Genomic DNA, 21,803 nt, shown 5'->3' with positions numbered 1-21,803 from the left:
TTCGGGAAAATCGGAAAAAAAATCGGAAAAAATCGGGAAAAAATCGGGAAAAAAATCGGAGAAAATCGGGAAAAAAATCGGAAAACATCGGGAAAAAATCGGGAAAAAAATCGGAAAAAATCGGAAAAAAAATCGGAAAAAATCGGGAAAAAATCGGGAAAAAAATCGGAGAAAATCGGGAAAAATCGGGAAAAAAATCGTGAAAAAAATCGGAGAAAATCGGGAAAAAATCGGGAAAAAAATCGGAGAAAATCGGGAAAAAAATCGGAAAACATCGGGAAAAAATCGGGAAAAAAATCGGAGAAAATCGGAAAAAATCGGAAAAAAAATCGGAAAAAATCGGAAAAAAAATCGGAAAAAATCGGGAAAAAATCGGGAAAAAAATCGGAGAAAATCGGGAAAAAAATTCGGAAAAATTCGGGAAAAATCGGAAAAAAAATCGGAAAAAATCGGGAAAAATCGGAAAAAAATCGGGAAAAAAATCGGAGAAAATCTGAAAAAAAATCGGAAAAAATCGGAAAAAAAATCCGAAAAAATATCGGAAAAAATCGGGAAAAAAATCGGAGAAAATCGGGAAAAAAATCGGAAAACATCGGGAAAAAATCGGGAAAAAAATCGGAGAAAATCGGGAAAAATCGGGAAAAAAATCGTGAAAAAAATCGGAGAAAATCGGAAAAAAAATTCGGAAAAATTCGGGAAAAATCGGAAAAAAAATCGGGAAAAATCGGGAAAAATCGGAAAAAAATCGGGAAAAAAATCGGAGAAAATCGGAAAAAAAATCGGAAAAAATCGGGAAAAAAATCGGAGAAAATCGGGAAAAAAATCGGAAAAAATCGGAAAAAAATCGGGAAAAAAATCGGAGAAAATCGAAAAAAAAATCGGAAAAAATCGGGAAAAAATCGGGAAAAAAATCGGAGAAAATCGGGAAAAATCGGGAAAAAATCGGGAAAAAATCGGGAAAAAAATCGGAGAAAATCGGGAAAAATCGGGAAAAAAATCGTGAAAAAAATCGGAGAAAATCGGAAAAAAAATTCGGAAAAATTCGGGAAAAATCTGAAAAAAAATCGGAAAAAATCGGGAAAAATTCGGGAAAAATCGGAAAAAAAATCGGAAAAAATCGGGAAAAATCGGGAAAAATCGGAAAAAATCGGGAAAAAATCGGGAAAAAAATCGGAGAAAATCGGGAAAAAAATCGGAAAACATCGGGAAAAAATCGGGAAAAAAATCGGAGAAAATCGGAAAAAATCGGAAAAAAAATCGGAAAAAATCGGAAAAAAAATCGGAAAAAATCTGGAAAAAATCGGGAAAAAAATCGGAGAAAATCGGGAAAAATCGGGAAAAAAATCGGGAAAAAAATCTGAGAAAATCGGGAAAAAATCGGGAAAAAAATCGGAGAAAATCCGGAAAAAAATCGGAAAACATCGGGAAAAAATCGGGAAAAAAATCGGAGAAAATCGGAAAAAATCGGAAAAAATCGGAAAAAAAATCGGAAAAAATCAGGAAAAAATCGGGAAAAAAATCGGAGAAAATCGGGAAAAAAATCGGAAAAAATCGGGAAAAAAATCGGAAAACATCGGGAAAAAATCGGGAAAAAAATCGGAGAAAATCGGAAAAAATCGGAAAAAATCAGAAAAAAAATCGGAAAAAATCGGGAAAAAATCGGGAAAAAAATCGGAGAAAATCGGGAAAAAAATTCGGAAAAATTCGGGAAAATCGGAAAAAAAATCGGAAAAAATCGGGAAAAAATCGGGAAAAAAATCGGAGAAAATCGGGAAAAAAATCGGAAAACATCGGAAAAAATCGGAAAAAAAATCGGAAAAAATCGGAAAAAAAATCGGAAAAAATCGGGAAAAAATCGGGAAAAAAATCGGAGAAAATCGGGAAAAATCGGGAAAAAAATCGTGAAAAAAATCGGAGAAAATCGGGAAAAAATCGGGAAAAAAATCGGAGAAAATCGGGAAAAAAATCGGAAAACATCGGGAAAAAATCGGGAAAAAAATCGGAGAAAATCGGAAAAAATCGGAAAAAAAATCGGAAAAAATCGGAAAAAAAATCGGAAAAAATCGGGAAAAAATCGGGAAAAAAATCGGAGAAAATCGGGAAAAAAATTCGGAAAAATTCGGGAAAAATCGGAAAAAAAATCGGAAAAAATCGGGAAAAATCGGAAAAAAATCGGGAAAAAAATCGGAGAAAATCTGAAAAAAAATCGGAAAAAATCGGAAAAAAAATCCGAAAAAATATCGGAAAAAATCGGGAAAAAAATCGGAGAAAATCGGGAAAAAAATCGGAAAACATCGGGAAAAAATCGGGAAAAAAATCGGAGAAAATCGGGAAAAATCGGGAAAAAAATCGTGAAAAAAATCGGAGAAAATCGGAAAAAAAATTCGGAAAAATTCGGGAAAAATCGGAAAAAAAATCGGAAAAAATCGGGAAAAATCGGGAAAAATCGGAAAAAAATCGGGAAAAAAATCGGAGAAAATCGGAAAAAAAATCGGAAAAAATCGGGAAAAAAATCGGAGAAAATCGGGAAAAAAATCGGAAAAAATCGGGAAAAATCGGGAAAAATCGGAAAAAAATCGGGAAAAAAATCGGAGAAAATCGAAAAAAAAATCGGAAAAAATCGGGAAAAAATCGGGAAAAAAATCGGAGAAAATCGGGAAAAATCGGGAAAAAATCGGAAAAAATCGGGAAAAAAATCGGAGAAAATCGGGAAAAATCGGGAAAAAAATCGTGAAAAAAATCGGAGAAAATCGGAAAAAAAATTCGGAAAAATTCGGGAAAAATCTGAAAAAAAATCGGAAAAAATCGGAAAAATTCGGGAAAAATCGGAAAAAAAATCGGAAAAAATCGGGAAAAATCGGGAAAAATCGGAAAAAATCGGGAAAAAATCGGGAAAAAAATCGGAGAAAATCGGGAAAAAAATCGGAAAACATCGGGAAAAAATCGGGAAAAAAATCGGAGAAAATCGGAAAAAATCGGAAAAAAAATCGGAAAAAATCGGAAAAAAAATCGGAAAAAATCTGGAAAAAATCGGGAAAAAAATCGGAGAAAATCGGGAAAAATCGGGAAAAAAATCGGGAAAAAAATCTGAGAAAATCGGGAAAAAATCGGGAAAAAAATCGGAGAAAATCGGGAAAAAAATCGGAAAACATCGGGAAAAAATCGGGAAAAAAATCGGAGAAAATCGGAAAAAATCGGAAAAAATCGGAAAAAAAATCGGAAAAAATCAGGAAAAAATCGGGAAAAAAATCGGAGAAAATCGGGAAAAAAATCGGAAAAAATCGGGAAAAAAATCGGAAAACATCGGGAAAAAATCGGGAAAAAAATCGGAGAAAATCGGAAAAAATCGGAAAAAATCAGAAAAAAAATCGGAAAAAATCGGGAAAAAATCGGGAAAAAAATCGGAGAAAATCGGGAAAAAAATTCGGAAAAATTCGGGAAAATCGGAAAAAAAATCGGAAAAAATCGGGAAAAAATCGGGAAAAAAATCGGAGAAAATCGGGAAAAAAATCGGAAAACATCGGGAAAAAATCGGGAAAAAAATCGGAAAAAATCGGAAAAAAAATCGGAAAAAATCGGGAAAAAATCGGGAAAAAAATCGGAGAAAATCGGGAAAAATCGGGAAAAAAATCGTGAAAAAAATCTGAGAAAATCGGGAAAAAATCGGGAAAAAAATCGGAGAAAATCGGGAAAAAAATCGGAAAACATCGGGAAAAAATCGGGAAAAAAATCGGAGAAAATCGGAAAAAATCGGAAAAAAAATCGGAAAAAATCGGAAAAAAAATCGGAAAAAATCGGGAAAAAATCGGGAAAAAAATCGGAGAAAATCGGGAAAAAAATTCGGAAAAATTCGGGAAAAATCGGAAAAAAAATCGGAAAAAATCGGGAAAAATCGGAAAAAAATCGGGAAAAAAATCGGAGAAAATCTGAAAAAAAATCGGAAAAAATCGGAAAAAAAATCCGAAAAAATATCGGAAAAAATCGGGAAAAAAATCGGAGAAAATCGGGAAAAAAATCGGAAAACATCGGGAAAAAATCGGGAAAAAAATCGGAGAAAATCGGGAAAAATCGGGAAAAAAATCGTGAAAAAAATCGGAGAAAATCGGAAAAAAAATTCGGAAAAATTCGGGAAAAATCGGAAAAAAAATCGGAAAAAATCGGGAAAAATCGGGAAAAATCTGAAAAAAATCGGGAAAAAAATCGGAGAAAATCGGAAAAAAAATCGGAAAAAATCGGGAAAAAAATCGGAGAAAATCGGGAAAAAAATCGGAAAAAATCGGGAAAAATCGGGAAAAATCGGAAAAAAATCGGGAAAAAAATCGGAGAAAATCGAAAAAAAAATCGGAAAAAATCGGGAAAAAATCGGGAAAAAAATCGGAGAAAATCGGGAAAAATCGGGAAAAAATCGGGAAAAAATCGGGAAAAAAATCGGAGAAAATCGGGAAAAATCGGGAAAAAAATCGTGAAAAAAATCGGAGAAAATCGGAAAAAAAATTCGGAAAAATTCGGGAAAAATCTGAAAAAAAATCGGAAAAAATCGGGAAAAATTCGGGAAAAATCGGAAAAAAAATCGGAAAAAATCGGGAAAAATCGGGAAAAATCGGAAAAAATCGGGAAAAAATCGGGAAAAAAATCGGAGAAAATCGGGAAAAAAATCGGAAAACATCGGGAAAAAATCGGGAAAAAAATCGGAGAAAATCGGAAAAAATCGGAAAAAAAATCGGAAAAAATCGGAAAAAAAATCGGAAAAAATCGGGAAAAAATCGGGAAAAAAATCGGAGAAAATCGGGAAAAATCGGGAAAAAAATCGTGAAAAAATCTGAGAAAATCGGAAAAAAAATTCGGAAAAATTCGGGAAAAATCGGGAAAAAAATCGGAGAAAATCTGAAAAAAAATCGGAAAAAATCGGAAAAAAAATCCGAAAAAATATCGGAAAAAATCGGGAAAAAAATCGGAGAAAATCGGGAAAAAAATCGGAAAACATCGGGAAAAAATCGGGAAAAAAATCGGAGAAAATCGGAAAAAATCGGAAAAAAAATCGGAAAAAATCGGAAAAAAAATCGGAAAAAATCGGGAAAAAATCGGGAAAAAAATCGGAGAAAATCGGGAAAAAAATTCGGAAAAATTCGGGAAAAATCGGAAAAAAAATCGGAAAAAATCGGGAAAAATCGGAAAAAAATCGGGAAAAAAATCGGAGAAAATCTGAAAAAAAATCGGAAAAAATCGGAAAAAAAATCAGAAAAAATATCGGAAAAAATCGGGAAAAAAATCGGAGAAAATCGGGAAAAAAATCGGAAAACATCGGGAAAAAATCGGGAAAAAAATCGGAGAAAATCGGGAAAAATCGTGAAAAAAATCGTGAAAAAAATCGGAGAAAATCGGAAAAAAAATTCGGAAAAATTCGGGAAAAATCGGAAAAAAAATCGGAAAAAATCGGGAAAAATCGGGAAAAATCGGAAAAAAATCGGGAAAAAAATCGGAGAAAAATCGAAAATCGGAAAAAAAATCGGAAAAAATCGGGAAAAAAATCGGAGAAAATCGGGAAAAAAATCGGAAAAAATCGGGAAAAATCGGGAAAAATCGGAAAAAAATCGGGAAAAAAATCGGAGAAAATCGAAAAAAAAATCGGAAAAAATCGGGAAAAAATCGGGAAAAAAATCGGAGAAAATCGGGAAAAATCGGGAAAAAATCGGGAAAAAATCGGGAAAAAAATCGGAGAAAATCGGGAAAAATCGGGAAAAAAATCGTGAAAAAAATCGGAGAAAATCGGAAAAAAAATTCGGAAAAATTCGGGAAAAATCTGAAAAAAAATCGGAAAAAATCGGGAAAAATTCGGGAAAAATCGGAAAAAAAATCGGAAAAAATCGGGAAAAATCGGGAAAAATCGGAAAAAATCGGGAAAAAATCGGGAAAAAAATCGGAGAAAATCGGGAAAAAAATCGGAAAACATCGGGAAAAAATCGGGAAAAAAATCGGAGAAAATCGGAAAAAATCGGAAAAAAAATCGGAAAAAATCGGAAAAAAAATCGGAAAAAATCGGAGAAAATCGGGAAAAATCGGGAAAAAAATCGTGAAAAAAATCGGAGAAAATCGGAAAAAAAAATCGGAAAAATTCGGGAAAAATCGGAAAAAAATCGGGAAAAAAATCGGAGAAAATCTGAAAAAAAATCGGAAAAATCGGAAAAAAAATCCGAAAAATATCGGAAAAAATCGGGAAAAAAATCGGAGAAAATCGGGAAAAAAATCGGAAAACATCGGGAAAAAATCGGGAAAAAAATCGGAGAAAATCGGGAAAAATCGGGAAAAAAATCGTGAAAAAAATCGGAGAAAATCGGAAAAAAAATTCGGAAAAATTCGGGAAAAATCGGAAAAAAAATCGGAAAAAATCGGGAAAAATCGGGAAAAATCGGAAAAAAATCGGGAAAAAAATCGGAGAAAATCGGAAAAAAAATCGGAAAAAATCGGGAAAAAAATCGGAGAAAATCGAAAAAAAAATCGGAAAAAATCGGGAAAAAATCGGGAAAAAAATCGGAGAAAATCGGGAAAAATCGGGAAAAAATCGGGAAAAAATCGGAAAAAAATCGGAGAAAATCGGGAAAAATCGGGAAAAAAATCGTGAAAAAAATCGGAGAAAATCGGAAAAAAAATTCGGAAAAATTCGGGAAAAATCGGAAAAAAATCGGGAAAAAAATCGGAGAAAATCTGAAAAAAAATCGGAAAAAATCGGAAAAAAAATCCGAAAAAATATCGGAAAAAATCGGGAAAAAAATCGGAGAAAATCGGGAAAAAAATCGGAAAACATCGGGAAAAAATCGGGAAAAAAATCGGAGAAAATCGGGAAAAATCGGAAAAAAATCGTGAAAAAAATCGGAGAAAATCGGAAAAAAAATTCGGAAAAATTCGGGAAAAATCGGAAAAAAAATCGGAAAAAATCGGGAAAAATCGGGAAAAATCGGAAAAAAATCGGGAAAAAAATCGGAGAAAATCGGAAAAAAAATCGGAAAAAATCGGGAAAAAAATCGGAGAAAATCGGGAAAAAAATCGGAAAAAATCGGGAAAAATCGGAAAAATCGGAAAAAAATCGGAAAAAAATCGGAGAAAATCGGAAAAAAAATCGGAAAAATTCGGGAAAAATCGGAAAAAAAATCGGAAAAAATCGGGAAAAATTCGGGAAAAATCGGAAAAAAAATCGGAAAAAATCGGAAAAATCGGAAAAATCGGAAAAAATCGGAAAAAAATCGGAAAAAAATCGGAGAAAATCGGAAAAAAATCGGAAAACATCGGAAAAAATCGGAAAAAAAATCGGAAAAAATCGGAAAAAAAATCGGAAAAAATCGGAAAAAAATCGGAAAAAAATCGGAGAAAATCGGGAAAAATCGGGAAAAAAATCGTGAAAAAAATCGGAGAAAATCGGAAAAAAAATTCGGAAAAATTCGGGAAAAATCGGAAAAAAAATCGGAAAAAATCGGGAAAAATCGGGAAAAATCTGAAAAAAATCGGGAAAAAAATCGGAGAAAATCGGAAAAAAAATCGGAAAAAATCGGAAAAAAAATCGGAAAAAATCGGGAAAAAAATCGGAGAAAATCGGGAAAAAAATCGGAAAACATCGGGAAAAAATCGGGAAAAAAATCGGAGAAAATCGGAAAAAATCGGAAAAAAAATCGGAAAAAATCGGAAAAAATATCGGAAAAAATCGGGAAAAAATCGGGAAAAAAATCGGAGAAAATCGGAAAAAAAATCGGAAAAAATCGGAAAAAAAATCGGAAAAAATCGGGAAAAAATCGGGAAAAAAATCGGAGAAAATCGGGAAAAAAATCGGAAAACATCGGGAAAAATCGGGAAAAATCGGAAAAAAATCGGGAAAAAAATCGGAGAAAATCGGAAAAAAAATCGGAAAAAAATCGGAAAAAAAATCGGAAAAAATCGGAAAAAATCGGGAAAAAAATCGGAGAAAATCGGGAAAAAAATCGGAAAACATCGGGAAAAAATCGGGAAAAAAATCGGAGAAAATCGGGAAAAATCGGGAAAAAAATCGTGAAAAAAATCGGAGAAAATCGGGAAAAAATCGGGAAAAAAATCGGAGAAAATCGGGAAAAAAATCGGAAAACATCGGGAAAAAATCGGGAAAAAAATCGGAGAAAATCTGAAAAAAAATCGGAAAAAATCGGAAAAAAAATCCGAAAAAATATCGGAAAAAATCGGGAAAAAAATCGGAGAAAATCGGAAAAAAATCGGAAAAAATCGGGAAAAAATCGGGAAAAAAATCGGAGAAAATCGGGAAAAATCGGAAAAAAATCGGAAAAAAATCGGAGAAAATCGGAAAAAAAATTCGGAAAAATTCGGGAAAAATCGGAAAAAAAATCGGAAAAAATCGGGAAAAATCGGAAAAAATCGGAAAAAAATCGGAAAAAAATCGGAGAAAATCGGAAAAAAAATCGGAAAAAATCGGAAAAAAATCGGAGAAAATCGGGAAAAAAATCGGAAAAAATCGGAAAAAAATCGGAAAAAAATCGGAGAAAATCGAAAAAAAAATCGGAAAAAATCGGGAAAAAATCGGAAAAAAATCGGAGAAAATCGGGAAAAATCGGAAAAAAATCGGAGAAAATCGGGAAAAAAATCGGAAAACATCGGGAAAAAATCGGAAAAAAATCGGAGAAAATCGGAAAAAAAATCGGAAAAAATCGGAAAAAAAATCGGAAAAAATATCGGAAAAAATCGGGAAAAAAATCGGAAAAAATCGGGAAAAAAATCGGAAAACATCGGGAAAAAATCGGGAAAAAAATCGGAAAAATCGGGAAAAATCGGAAAAAAATCGTGAAAAAAATCGGAGAAAATCGGAAAAAAAATTCGGAAAAATTCGGGAAAAATCGGAAAAAAAATCGGAAAAAATCGGGAAAAATCGGGAAAAATCGGAAAAAAATCGGGAAAAAAATCGGAGAAAATCGGAAAAAAAATCGGAAAAAATCGGGAAAAAAATCGGAGAAAATCGGGAAAAAAATCGGAAAAAATCGGAAAAAAATCGGGAAAAAAATCGGAGAAAATCGAAAAAAAAATCGGAAAAAATCGGGAAAAAATCGGAAAAAAATCGGAGAAAATCGGGAAAAATCGGAAAAAATCGGGAAAAAATCGGGAAAAAAATCGGAAAAATCGGGAAAAATCGGAAAAAAATCGGAAAAAAATCGGAAAAATTGGAAAAAAATCGTGAAAAAAAATCGGAAAAAAAATTCGGAAAAAATCGGGAAAAATCGGGAAAAATCGGAAAAAAATCGGGAAAAAAATTCGGAAAAAATCGGGAAAAATCGGGAAAAATCGGAAAAAAATCGGGAAAAAAATCGGAGAAAATTGGAAAAAAAATCGGAAAAAATCGGAAAAAAAATCGGAGAAAATCGGAAAAATCGGAAAAAAATCGGAAAAAATCGGGAAAAAAATCGGAGAAAATCGGGAAAAATCGGGAAAAAAATCGTGAAAAAAATCGGAGAAAATTGGAAAAAAATCGTGAAAAAAAATCGGAAAAAAAATTCGGAAAAAATCGGGAAAAATCGGGAAAAATCGGAAAAAAATCGGAAAAAAATCGGAAAAAATCGGAAAAATCGGAAAAATCGGAAAAAAATCGGGAAAAAAATCGGAGAAAATTGGAAAAAAAATCGGAAAAAAATCGGAAAAAAAATCGGAAAAAATCGGGAAAAAATTGGGAAAAAAATCGGAGAAAATCGGAAAAATCGGAAAAAAAATCGGAAAAAATCGGAAAAAATCGGGAAAAAATCAGAAAAAATCGGGAAAAAATCGGAAAAAAATCGGAAAAAAATCGGAAAAAATCGGGAAAAAAATCGGAGAATATCGGAAAAAAAATTCGGAAAAAATCGGAAAAAATCGGATAAAATCGGGAAAAAATCGGGAAAAAAATCGGAGAAAATCGGGAAAAAACGGGAAAAAAATCGGAGTTTTCTCGGGAAAAATCGGAAAAAAATCGGGAAAAAAATCTCAGAAAATCGGGAAAAAAATTGGGAAAAATTCGGGAAAAATCGGAAAAAAAATCGGAAAAAATCGGAAAAAAACGGAAAAAAAATCGGAAAAAATCGGAAAAAATCGGGAAAAAAATCGGAAAAAATCGGAAAAAAAATCGGAAAAAATCGGAAAAATAGGAAAAAAAAATCGGAAAAAATCGGAAAAAATCGGAAAAAAATCGGAAAAAATCGGAAAAAATCGGAAAAAAATCGGAGAAAATCGGGAAAAAAATCGGAAAACATCGGGTAAAATCGGAAAAAAATCGGGAAAAAAATCGGAGAAAATCGGGAAAAATCGGAAAAAAATCGGGAAAAAAATCGGAAAAATCGGAAAAAAAATTCGGAAAAAATCGGAAAAAATCGGAAAAAAAATCGGAAAAAATCGGAAAAAATCGGAAAAAAAATCGGAGAAAATCGGGAAAAATCGGAAAAAAATCGGAAAAAATTCGGAGAAAATCGGAAAAAAAATTCGGAAAAAATCGGAAAAAATCGGAAAAAAAATCGGAAAAAATCGGAAAAAATCGGGAAAAATCGGAAAAAAAAATCGGGAAAAAAATCGGAGAAAAATCGGAAAAAATCGGAAAAAAAATCGGAAAAAATCGGAAAAAATCGGAAAAAAATCGGAAAAAATCGGAAAAAATCGGGAAAAAAATCGGAGAAAATCGGAAAAAATCGGAAAAAAAATCGGAAAAAATCGGAAAAATCGGAAAAAAAATCGGAAAAAATCGGAAAAAATCGGAAAAAAATCGGAAAAAATCGGAAAAAATCGGAAAAAAAATCGGAAAAAAAAAATCGGAAAAAATCGGAAAAAAATCGGAAAAAAATCGGAAAAATCGGAAAAAAATCGGAAAAAAAATCGGAAAAAAAATTCGGAAAAAATCGGGAAAAATCGGGAAAAATCGGAAAAAAATCGGGAAAAAAATTCGGAAAAAATCGGGAAAAATCGGGAAAAATCGGAAAAAAATCGGGAAAAAAATCGGAAAAATCGGAAAAAAAATCGGAAAAAAATCGGAAAAAAAAAAAATCGGAAAAAATCGGAAAAAAATCGGGAAAAAAATCGGAGAAAATCGGAAAAATCGGAAAAAAAATCGGAAAAAATCGGAAAAAATCGGAAAAAAATCGGAAAAAATCGGAAAAAATCGGAAAAAAATCGGAGAAAATCGGGAAAAATCGGAAAAAAAATCGGAGAAAATCGGAAAAAAAATTCGGAAAAAATCGGAAAAAATCGGAAAAAATCGGAAAAAAATCGGAAAAAAATCGGAAAAAATCGGAAAAAAACGGGAAAAAAATCGGAAAAAATCGGAAAAAAATCGGAAAAAAATCGGAGAAAATCGGAAAAAAAATCGGAAAAATTCGGAAAAAATCGGAAAAAAAATCGGAAAAAATCGGAAAAAAACGGAAAAAAAATCGGAAAAAATCGGGAAAAAATCGGAAAAAAATCGGAGAAAATCGGAAAAAAAATCGGAAAAAATCGGAAAAAATCGGAAAAAAAAATCGGAAAAAAATCGGGAAAAATCGGAAAAAAATCGGAAAAAATCGGAAAAAATCGGAAAAAAAATCGGAAAAAATCGGAAAAAAATCGGAAAAAATCGGAAAAAATCGGAAAAAAATCGGAAAAAAATCGGAAAAAATCGGAAAAAATCGGAAAAAAATCGGAAAAAAATCGGAAAAATCGGAAAAAAAATTCGGAAAAAATCGGAAAAAATCGGAAAAAAAATCGGAAAAAATCGGAAAAAATCGGAAAAAAATCGGAAAAAATCGGGAAAAATCGGAAAAAAATCGGAAAAAATCGGAAAAAAAATCGGAAAAAAAATTCGGAAAAATTCGGGAAAAATCGGAAAAAAAATCGGAAAAAATCGGAAAAAAAAAATCGGAAAAAATCGGAAAAAAATCGGAAAAAAATCGGAAAAAAATCGGAAAAAAATCGGAAAAAAAATCGGAAAAAATCGGAAAAAATCGGAAAAAAATCGGAAAAAATCGGAAAAAATCGGAAAAAAAATCGGAAAAAATCGGAAAAAATCGGAAAAAAAAAAAAATCGGAAAAAAACGGATAAAATCGGAAAAAAAATCGGAAAAAATCGGAAAAAATCGGAAAAAAATCGGAAAAAATCGGAAAAAATCGGAAAAAAATCGGAAAAAATCGGGAAAAAATCGGAAAAAAATCGGAAAAAATCGGAAAAAATCGGAAAAAAATCGGAAAAAAATCGGAAAAAATCGGAAAAAAAATCGGAAAAATTCGGAAAAAATCGGAAAAAATCGGAAAAAATCGGAAAAAAAATCGGAAAAAATCGGAAAAAAATCGGAAAAAATCGGAAAAAATCGGAAAAAAATCGGAAAAAAATCGGAGAAAATCGGAAAAAAAATCGGAAAAAAATCGGGAAAAAAATCGGAAAAATCGGAAAAAAAATTCGGAAAAAATCGGAAAAAATCGGAAAAAAAATCGGAAAAAATCGGAAAAAAATCGGGAAAAAAATCGGAGAAAATCGGGAAAAATCGGAAAAAAATCGGAAAAAAATCGGAAAAAATCGGAAAAAAAATTGGAAAAATTCGGAAAAAATCGGAAAAAATCGGAAAAAATCGGAAAAAATCGGAAAAAAAATCGGAAAAAAAAAAATCGGAAAAAATCGGAAAAAAAAAAAAATCGGAAAAATCGGGAAAAATCGGAAAAAAATCGGAAAAAATCGGAAAAAAATCGGAAAAAAATCGGAAAAAAATCGGGAAAAAAATCGGAAAAAATTGGGTAAAATCGGAAAAAAATCGGGAAAAAATCGGAAAAAATCGGGAAAAATCGGAAAAAAATCGGAAAAAAATCGGAAAAAATCGGAAAAAAAATTCGGAAAAAATCGGAAAAAATCGGGAAAAAAATCGGAAAAATCGGAAAAAATCGGAAAAAAAATCGGAAAAAAATCGGAGAAAATCGGAAAAAAAATTCGGAAAAATTCGGGAAAAATCGGAAAAAAAATCGGAAAAAATCGGGAAAAATCGGAAAAATCGGAAAAAAATCGGGAGAAAATCGGAAAAAATCGGAAAAAATCGGAAAAAAAAAAATCGGAAAAAAATCGGAAAAAATCGGAAAAAAAATCGGAAAAAATCGGAAAAAATCGGAAAAAATCGGAAAAAATCGGAAAAAATCGGAAAAAAAATCGGAAAAAATCGGAAAAAATCGGAAAAAAATCGGAAAAATCGGAAAAAAAATCGGAAAAAATCGGAAAAAATCGGAAAAAATCGGAAAAAAATCGGAAAAAAAATCGGAAAAAAATCGGAAAAAAAATCGGAAAAAAAATCGGAAAAAATCGGAAAAAAAAAATCGGAAAAAAATCGGAAAAAAATCGGAAAAAATCGGAAAAAAAATCGGAAAAAAATCGGAAAAAAATCGGAAAAAATCGGAAAAAAAATCGGAAAAAAAATCGGAAAAAAATCGGAAAAAATCGGAAAAAAAATCGGAAAAAATCGGAAAAAATCGGAAAAAAAATCGGAAAAAAAATCGGAAAAAAATCGGAAAAAAATCGGAAAAAATCGGAAAAAAATCGGAAAAAAATCGGAAAAAATCGGAAAAAAAATCGGAAAAAAAATCGGAAAAAATCGGAAAAAAATCGGAAAAAATCGGAAAAAATCGGAAAAAAATCGGAAAAAAAATCGGAAAAAATCGGAAAAAAAATCGGAAAAAATCGGAAAAAAATCGGAAAAAAAATCGGAAAAAATCGGAAAAATCGGAAAAAAAATCGGAAAAAATCGGAAAAAAATCGGAAAAAATCGGAAAAAATCGGAAAAAAATCGGAAAAAATCGGAAAAAATCGGAAAAAAAATCGGAAAAAAATCGGAAAAAAATCGGAAAAAAATCGGAAAAAAATCGGAAAAAAAAAAATCGGAAAAAAAATCGGAAAAAAATCGGAAAAATCGGAAAAATCGGAAAAAAAAAAAATCGGAAAAAAATCGGAAAAAATCGGAAAAAAATCGGAAAAAAAATTCGGAAAAATCGGAAAAAATCGGAAAAAAAATCGGAAAAAATCGGAAAAAAATCGGAAAAAATCGGAAAAAATCGGAAAAAAATCGGAAAAAATCGGAAAAAATCGGAAAAAAAATCGGAAAAAAAATCGGAAAAAAATCGGAAAAAAAAAAATCGGAAAAAAATCGGAAAAAAATCGGAAAAAATCGGAAAAAATCGGAAAAAAATCGGAAAAAAAATCGGAAAAAATCGGAAAAAAAATCGGAAAAAATCGGAAAAAATCGGAAAAAAAATCGGAAAAAATCGGAAAAAATCGGAAAAAAAATCGGAAAAAAAAAAAATCGGAAAAAAAATCGGAAAAAATCGGAAAAAAATCGGAAAAAATCGGAAAAAAATCGGAAAAAAAATCGGAAAAAATCGGAAAAAAATCGGAAAAAAATCGGAAAAAATCGGAAAAAAATCGGAAAAAAATCGGAAAAAATCGGAAAAAATCGGAAAAAAATCGGGAAAAAAATCGGAAAAAATCGGAAAAAAATCGGAAAAAAAATCGGAAAAAATCGGAAAAAATCGGAAAAAAAATCGGAAAAAATCGGAAAAAAATCGGAAAAAAATCGGAAAAAAATCGGAAAAAAAATCGGAAAAAAATCGGAAAAAAAAAAAATCGGAAAAAATCGGAAAAAAATCGGAAAAAAAATCGGAAAAAAAATCGGAAAAAATCGGAAAAAATCGGAAAAAATCGGAAAAAATCGGAAAAAAAATCGGAAAAAAATCGGAAAAAATCGGAAAAAATCGGAAAAAAAAAAATCGGAAAAAAATCGGAAAAAAATCGGAAAAATCGGAAAAAATCGGAAAAAAATCGGAAAAAATCGGAAAAAATCGGAAAAAAAATCGGAAAAAATCGGAAAAAAAAAAAATCGGAAAAAATCGGAAAAAATCGGAAAAAAAATCGGAAAAAATCGGAAAAAATCGGAAAAAAATCGGAAAAAAAATCGGAAAAAATCGGAAAAAATCGGAAAAAAATCGGAAAAAAATCGGAAAAATCGGAAAAAAAATCGGAAAAAATCGGAAAAAAAATCGGAAAAAATCGGAAAAAAAATCGGAAAAAAATCGGAAAAAAATCGGAAAAAATCGGAAAAAATCGGAAAAAAATCGGAAAAAAATCGGAAAAAAATCGGAAAAAAATCGGAAAAAAAATCGGAAAAAATCGGAAAAAAATCGGAAAAAAAATCGGAAAAAATCGGAAAAAAAAAATCGGAAAAAATCGGAAAAAATCGGAAAAAAAATCGGAAAAAATCGGAAAAAAATCGGAAAAAATCGGAAAAAATCGGAAAAAAAAAATCGGAAAAAATCGGGAAAAAAATCGGAAAAAAATCGGAAAAAAATCGGAAAAAATCGGGAAAAAATCGGAAAAAAATCGGAAAAAAAATCGGAAAAAAATCGGAAAAAAAATCGGAAAAAATCGGAAAAAATCGGAAAAAAAATCGGAAAAAATCGGAAAAAAATCGGAAAAAATCGGAAAAAATCGGAAAAAAATCGGGAAAAAAATCGGAAAAAATCGGAAAAAATCGGAAAAAAATCGGAAAAAAATCGGAAAAAAAATCGGGAAAAATCGGAAAAAAAATCGAAAAAAATCGGAAAAAAATCGGAAAAAAATCGGGAAAAATCGGAAAAAATCGGAAAAAAAATCGGAAAAAATCGGAAAAAAAATCGGAAAAAATCGGAAAAAAATCGGAAAAAAATCGGGAAAAATCGGAAAAAATCGGAAAAAAATCGGAAAAAAATCGAAAAAAAAATCGGAAAAAATCGGAAAAAAAATCGGAAAAAATCGGAAAAAAATCGGAAAAAAAATTCGGAAAAAATCGGAAAAAATCGGAAAATATAAATTCGGAAAAAATCGGAAAAAAATCGGGAAAAATCGGAAAACATCGGAAAAAATATTCGGAAAAAATCGGAAAAGATCTGAAAAAATCGGAAAAAAATCGGAAAAAATCGGAAAAAATCGGGAAAAATCGGAAAAAAATCGGAAAAAAATCGGAAAAAAAATCGGAAAAATTCGGAAAAAATCGGAAAAAAATCGGAAAAAAATCGGAAAAAAATCGGAAAAAATCGGAAAAAAAATCGGAAAAAATCGGAAAAAAATCGGAAAAAATCGGAAAAAAAATCGGAAAAAATCGGAAAAAATCGGAAAAAATCGGAAAAAAAAAAAAATCGGAAAAAAATCGGAAAAAAAATCGGAAAAAAAATCGGAAAAAAATCGGAAAAAAATCGGAAAAAATCGGAAAAAATCGGAAAAAAATCGGAAAAAAAAAAAATCGGAAAAAATCGGAAAAAAAATCGGAAAAAATCGGAAAAAATCGGAAAAAAAATCGGAAAAAATCGGAAAAAAATCGGAAAAAATCGGAAAAAAATCGGAAAAAAATCGGAAAAAATCGGAAAAAATCGGAAAAAAATCGGAAAAAATCGGAAAAAAATCGGAAAAAAAATCGGAAAAAATCGGAAAAAAAATCGGAAAAAATCGGGAAAAAATCGGAAAAAAATCGGGAAAAAAATCGGAAAAAATCGGAAAAAATCGGAAAAAAATCGGAAAAAATCGGAAAAAATCGGAAAAAATCGGAAAAAAATCGGAAAAAAAATCGGAAAAAAATCGGAAAAAAAATCGGAAAAAAATCGGAAAAAAATCGGAAAAAAAATCGGAAAAAATCGGAAAAAAATCGGAAAAAAAATCGGAAAAAATCGGAAAAAATCGGAAAAAAATCGGAAAAAAATCGGAAAAAATCGGAAAAAATCGGAAAAAAATCGGAAAAAATCGGAAAAAAAATCGGAAAAAATCGGAAAAAAAATCGGAAAAAATCGGAAAAAATCGGAAAAAAATCGGAAAAAATCGGAAAAAATCGGAAAAAAATCGGAAAAAAATCGGAAAAAATCGGAAAAAATCGGAAAAAAATCGGAAAAAATCGGAAAAAATCGGAAAAAAATCGGAAAAAAATCGGAAAAAATCGGAAAAAAAATCGGAAAAATTCGGGAAAAATCGGAAAAAAAATCGGAAAAAATCGGAAAAAAAATCGGAAAAAAATCGGAAAAAAAATCGGAAAAAATCGGAAAAAAATCGGAAAAAAATCGGAAAAAAAATCGGAAAAAAATCGGAAAAAATCGGAAAAAATCGGAAAAAATCGGAAAAAAATCGGAAAAAAAATCGGAAAAAAATCGGAAAAAAATCGGAAAAAAATCGGAAAAAATCGGAAAAAAAATCGGAAAAAAATCGGAAAAAAATCGGAAAAAATCGGAAAAAATCGGAAAAAAATCGGAAAAAAATCGGAAAAAATCGGGAAAAAATCGGAAAAAATCGGAAAAAAATCGGAAAAAAAATCGGAAAAAAATCGGAAAAAAATCGGAAAAAATCGGAAAAAATCGGAAAAAATCGGAAAAAATCGGAAAAAAATCGGAAAAAAATCGGAAAAAAAATCGGAAAAAAATCGGAAAAAATCGGAAAAAAATCGGAAAAAAATCGGAAAAAAAATCGGAAAAAATCGGAAAAAAAAAAAAAATCGGAAAAAAATCGGAAAAAATCGGAAAAAATCGGAAAAAAATCGGAAAAAAATCGGAAAAAAATCGGAAAAAATCGGAAAAAAAATCGGAAAAAAATCGGAAAAAAATCGGAAAAAAATCGGAAAAAATCGGAAAAAAATCGGAAAAAATCGGAAAAAAAATCGGGAAAAATCGGAAAAAAATCGGAAAAAAATCTCAGAAAAAATCGGAAAAAAAATCGGAAAAAATCGGGAAAAAATCGGAAAAAAAATCGGAAAAAAATCGGAAAAAAAATCGGAAAAAATCGGAAAAAAATCGGAAAAAAATCGGAAAAAAAATCGGAAAAAAATCGGAAAAAATCTGAAAAAATCGGAAAAAATCGGAAAAAAATCGGAAAAAAAATCGGGAAAAAAATCGGAAAAAAATCGGAAAAAATCGGAAAAAAAATCGGAAAAAAATCGGAAAAAAATCGGAAAAAATCGGAAAAAATCGGAAAAAAATCGGAAAAAATCGGAAAAAATCGGAAAAAATCGGAAAAAAATCGGAAAAAAAATCGGAAAAAAAATCGGAAAAAAAAAAAATCGGAAAAAAAAAAATCGGAAAAAAATCGGAAAAAATCGGAAAAAATCGGAAAAAAATCGGAAAAAAATCGGAAAAAAAATCGGAAAAAATCGGAAAAAAATCGGAAAAAAATCGGAAAAAAATCGGAAAAAAATCGGAAAAAATCGGGGAAAAAATCGGAAAAAATCGGAAAAAATCGGAAAAAAATCGGAAAAAAATCGGAAAAAAAATCGGAAAAAAATCGGAAAAAAATCGGAAAAAAATCGGAAAAAAAATCGGAAAAAATCGGAAAAAAATCGGAAAAAATCGGAAAAAATCGGAAAAAATCGGAAAAAAATCGGAAAAAAATCGGAAAAAAAATCGGAAAAAATCGGAAAAAATCGGAAAAAATCGGAAAAAATCGGAAAAAATCGGAAAAAAATCGGAAAAAAATCGGAAAAAAAATCGGAAAAAAAATCTGAAAAAATCGGAAAAAATCTGAAAAAAAATCTGAAAAAAATCTGAAAAAAATCTGAAAAAAATCGGAAAAAAATCGGAAAAAATCGGAAAAAATCGGAAAAAAATCGGAAAAAAAAAAAAATCGGAAAAAAATCGGAAAAAATCGGAAAAAAATCGGAAAAAAATCGGAAAAAAATCGGAAAAAAAAAAAAATCGGAAAAAAATCGGAAAAAAAAAAAAATCGGAAAAAAAAAAAATCGGAAAAAAATCGAAAAAATCGGAGAAAAAATCGGAAAAAAATCGGAAAAAAATCGGAAAAAAAAAAAATCGGAAAAAAATCGGAAAAAAATGGAAAAAAAATGGAAAAAAATCGGAAAAAAATGGAAAAAAAATGGAAAAAAATCGGAAAAAAATGGAAAAAAAAATCGGAAAAAAATTGGAAATAATTGGAAAAAAATCGGAAAAAAAATCGGGAAAAAATCGGAAAAAAACAGCACAATTTTGACCAATTTGTTATAACTCATTTATTAATTGTCAATGCTCGAGCTGGTGTTTGGAGGATATATTTCATCCTTCCACGAGATATAATGCAAACACGTAACTAAAGGTTACTTACTACCCAAGCCGGCTGGTCGCTCGTTCTATCAGTTTCGATGCCAGAGCCTTATTCTAAAATGTATTTAATAAAAGTCTTTCCCGAACATATCATTAAGACTTTTTTTTCTGAATCTATGATATGACTCAGTCGTTCGTTCTAAATATTCTATTGCCCTACTGGCTGGCAATGTTCTTATCCCTTGTTTAGCTAGCCAAATAAGGCTAATTTTCAGTCACATCAGAATAACAGCCAGAATAACAGCAAGGTAGCTGCATTTGTGTTTGTTTAAACCGCTTTCTAGTGCTATTTATTTGGATACATCCATAACAAATGCGCTAATGATGCGCATTTTCGCCTGACAAAAAATGTGTTCTCTCATCAGGACACTGTTGTTCAGAGGAGCTAGCCAACAACACAGCTAACACAAATGTATTTCAATTTGTTTTACTGTAAAATAGCATTGGATCTGGTCAAACAATTTTTTCCCCAAAAAGTTTACTAAAGGCAGGTAACAGGCTGATCGGTCAGCTATTTGAGCCAGTAAACTGAGCTATAAAATTACATTTGCTTCCCTCCAGGGCTGAGGGCACAAGCTTTCAAGTAGGAGGTGCAGTATCGTCCACTATTATCCTGAGCAATTGTCATTCCAAGGTGTCAGGCTTGTCATTGTTGACAGACAACAATAATTGTTTCACCTCTTCCACAATCACTTTATGGAATTCAGTGCATGTCTTCCATCATTTTATCAGTTATACTTGGATGTGTAGTGTTGGTGCTTGTTGCTAGCGTGTCATGCCTAAATGTGCTAATCTTGCCAATTAAAAATCATTAAAGTAGTTGCCAATATTAATAGGTTTTTTGACGAATGAGAATCTTTCAGTGCTAGAATCAGTTCGTTAAAATCCATTTTCAGAAGTTCCGAGCTAGCCCTCCTTAATGTCGTTTGACCCCACCTTGACTACGACAACTTCAGCTCCCAGCAGCTGTCATTGAATGTTCGGAAGCAGCCTTGTAATGTCCTGTACTCAAGCTCCCAGATAAGCACAGGGTTTTTATGATTCTTACAATACTACTGCCGATGACGACAGCTGAGGAGGTCTGGTAGTTCTTTTGCAAACCACACGAGGCCTGTGAAGAGCGGTGGGGCCCAATGGACCCCCAGCCAGCTGTAGTATCCATCATGGATGATCAATTGGCCGGAGTCTCAGACAGTTTTACAGTCTGATAAGGGTGGGAGCTATGAGGATCTGAACTTGAGGTAGGAGCCATCGGAGAGGGAGACAAAAACTCCATCCCACCTGAACAGGCTGATATTCATACATTTTTTCAACAGCTCTTAAACAAAAAGTGCATCATCATAATTTTCAAAATTTCAGAGTATTATTTCGAACTCATCGTGGGGAAAACATAAACCTGTAAAACAGATCTTTCACTATGCTGGGCCTTTAAGCAGATTAATAGAGCTATGATTGGCTAATATGAACTTCCACAAACTCATGCATCGATGTCAATTGGATTTGGTACCAGGGTTTACGAGTGAATCTTAATTCAGGATTCAGCCCTAAGAAAATATTGAATGAAAAGCCTTGAAAAATTCAATATCACCCATCCTAAAACAGCAATTTGTTCACCAGCCAGTCAACCATGGCACTGAAGTGTGACATTTGATCTCTATACCCTACATTTCTATTAAAACAAGAGGGATTAAAAGGGTTTAGACTTGATTTGAATTTAATATTATATGGGCCTATATAAGAAATTAAGGTTACCTTCTCACAGATGTCCTGTAAGGCTGCTGCCAGTACCTGGTAGCCACATGTCTTTCCTCCAATGGGCTCCACCACGAGCATAAAGCCGCAAAGAAGTCTGTCACCTGCAAATTCAGGGTAGCCTAGGTGGTTAGAGCATTGGACTAGTAACCGAAAGGTTGCAAGTTCAAATCCCCGAGCTGACAAGGTACAAAATCTGTCCTTCTGCCCCTGAACAGGCAGTTAACCCACTGTTCCTAGGCCGTCATTGAAAATAAGAATTTGTTCTTAACTGACTTGCCTAGTAAAATAAAGGTAAAATAAAATTATTGTCGCTGTTCTCCTTGATGGCCTCCAGCAAGGAGACAATAGTCCGGTTTTGGTGCACGACCACTGGGAACAGATCAGAGATGATGCCCTGGGAAGATGCATACGTAGAGATTATGGTGAGAATATGGAGGCAAATGGGTGTTGAAGAGAAGGCATAACAGAGACCAGCAATGTGCGCTTACACACTCGCAATTGCATACAATACATACAGTACCAGTCAAAAGTTTGGACACACCTACTCTTTCCAGGGTTTTTCTTAATTTATTTGCTTCAAGACTGTTGGAAAAGCATTCCAGGTGATTACCTCATGAAGCTCGTTGAGAGAATGCCAAGAGTGTGCAAAGCTGTCATCAAGGAAAAAGGTGGCTACTAAAAGATATTTAGATTTGTTTTACACTTTTTTGGTTACTACATGATTCCATATGTTTTATTTCATAGTTTTGATGAAAACTTGAATGAGTAGGTGTGTCCAAACTGGTACTGTACACACACATACATACTACACACACACACTGATAGACACACATGCATCCATTCACTCGTACAAATCAGACACACACCATTAATAAACATAACATAAACATAGCTTCAACAGTCACTCTTAGAACAGAAGCAGTGCAAACTGCCAAACCAGAAAACAGGATCGAATAGTT

Source organism: Oncorhynchus clarkii, chromosome 22 (assembly GCF_045791955.1).
Source record: "Oncorhynchus clarkii lewisi isolate Uvic-CL-2024 chromosome 22, UVic_Ocla_1.0, whole genome shotgun sequence".
Lineage (NCBI taxonomy): Eukaryota > Metazoa > Chordata > Actinopteri > Salmoniformes > Salmonidae > Oncorhynchus > Oncorhynchus clarkii.
Note: the sequence above shows the minus strand (reverse complement) of the source record.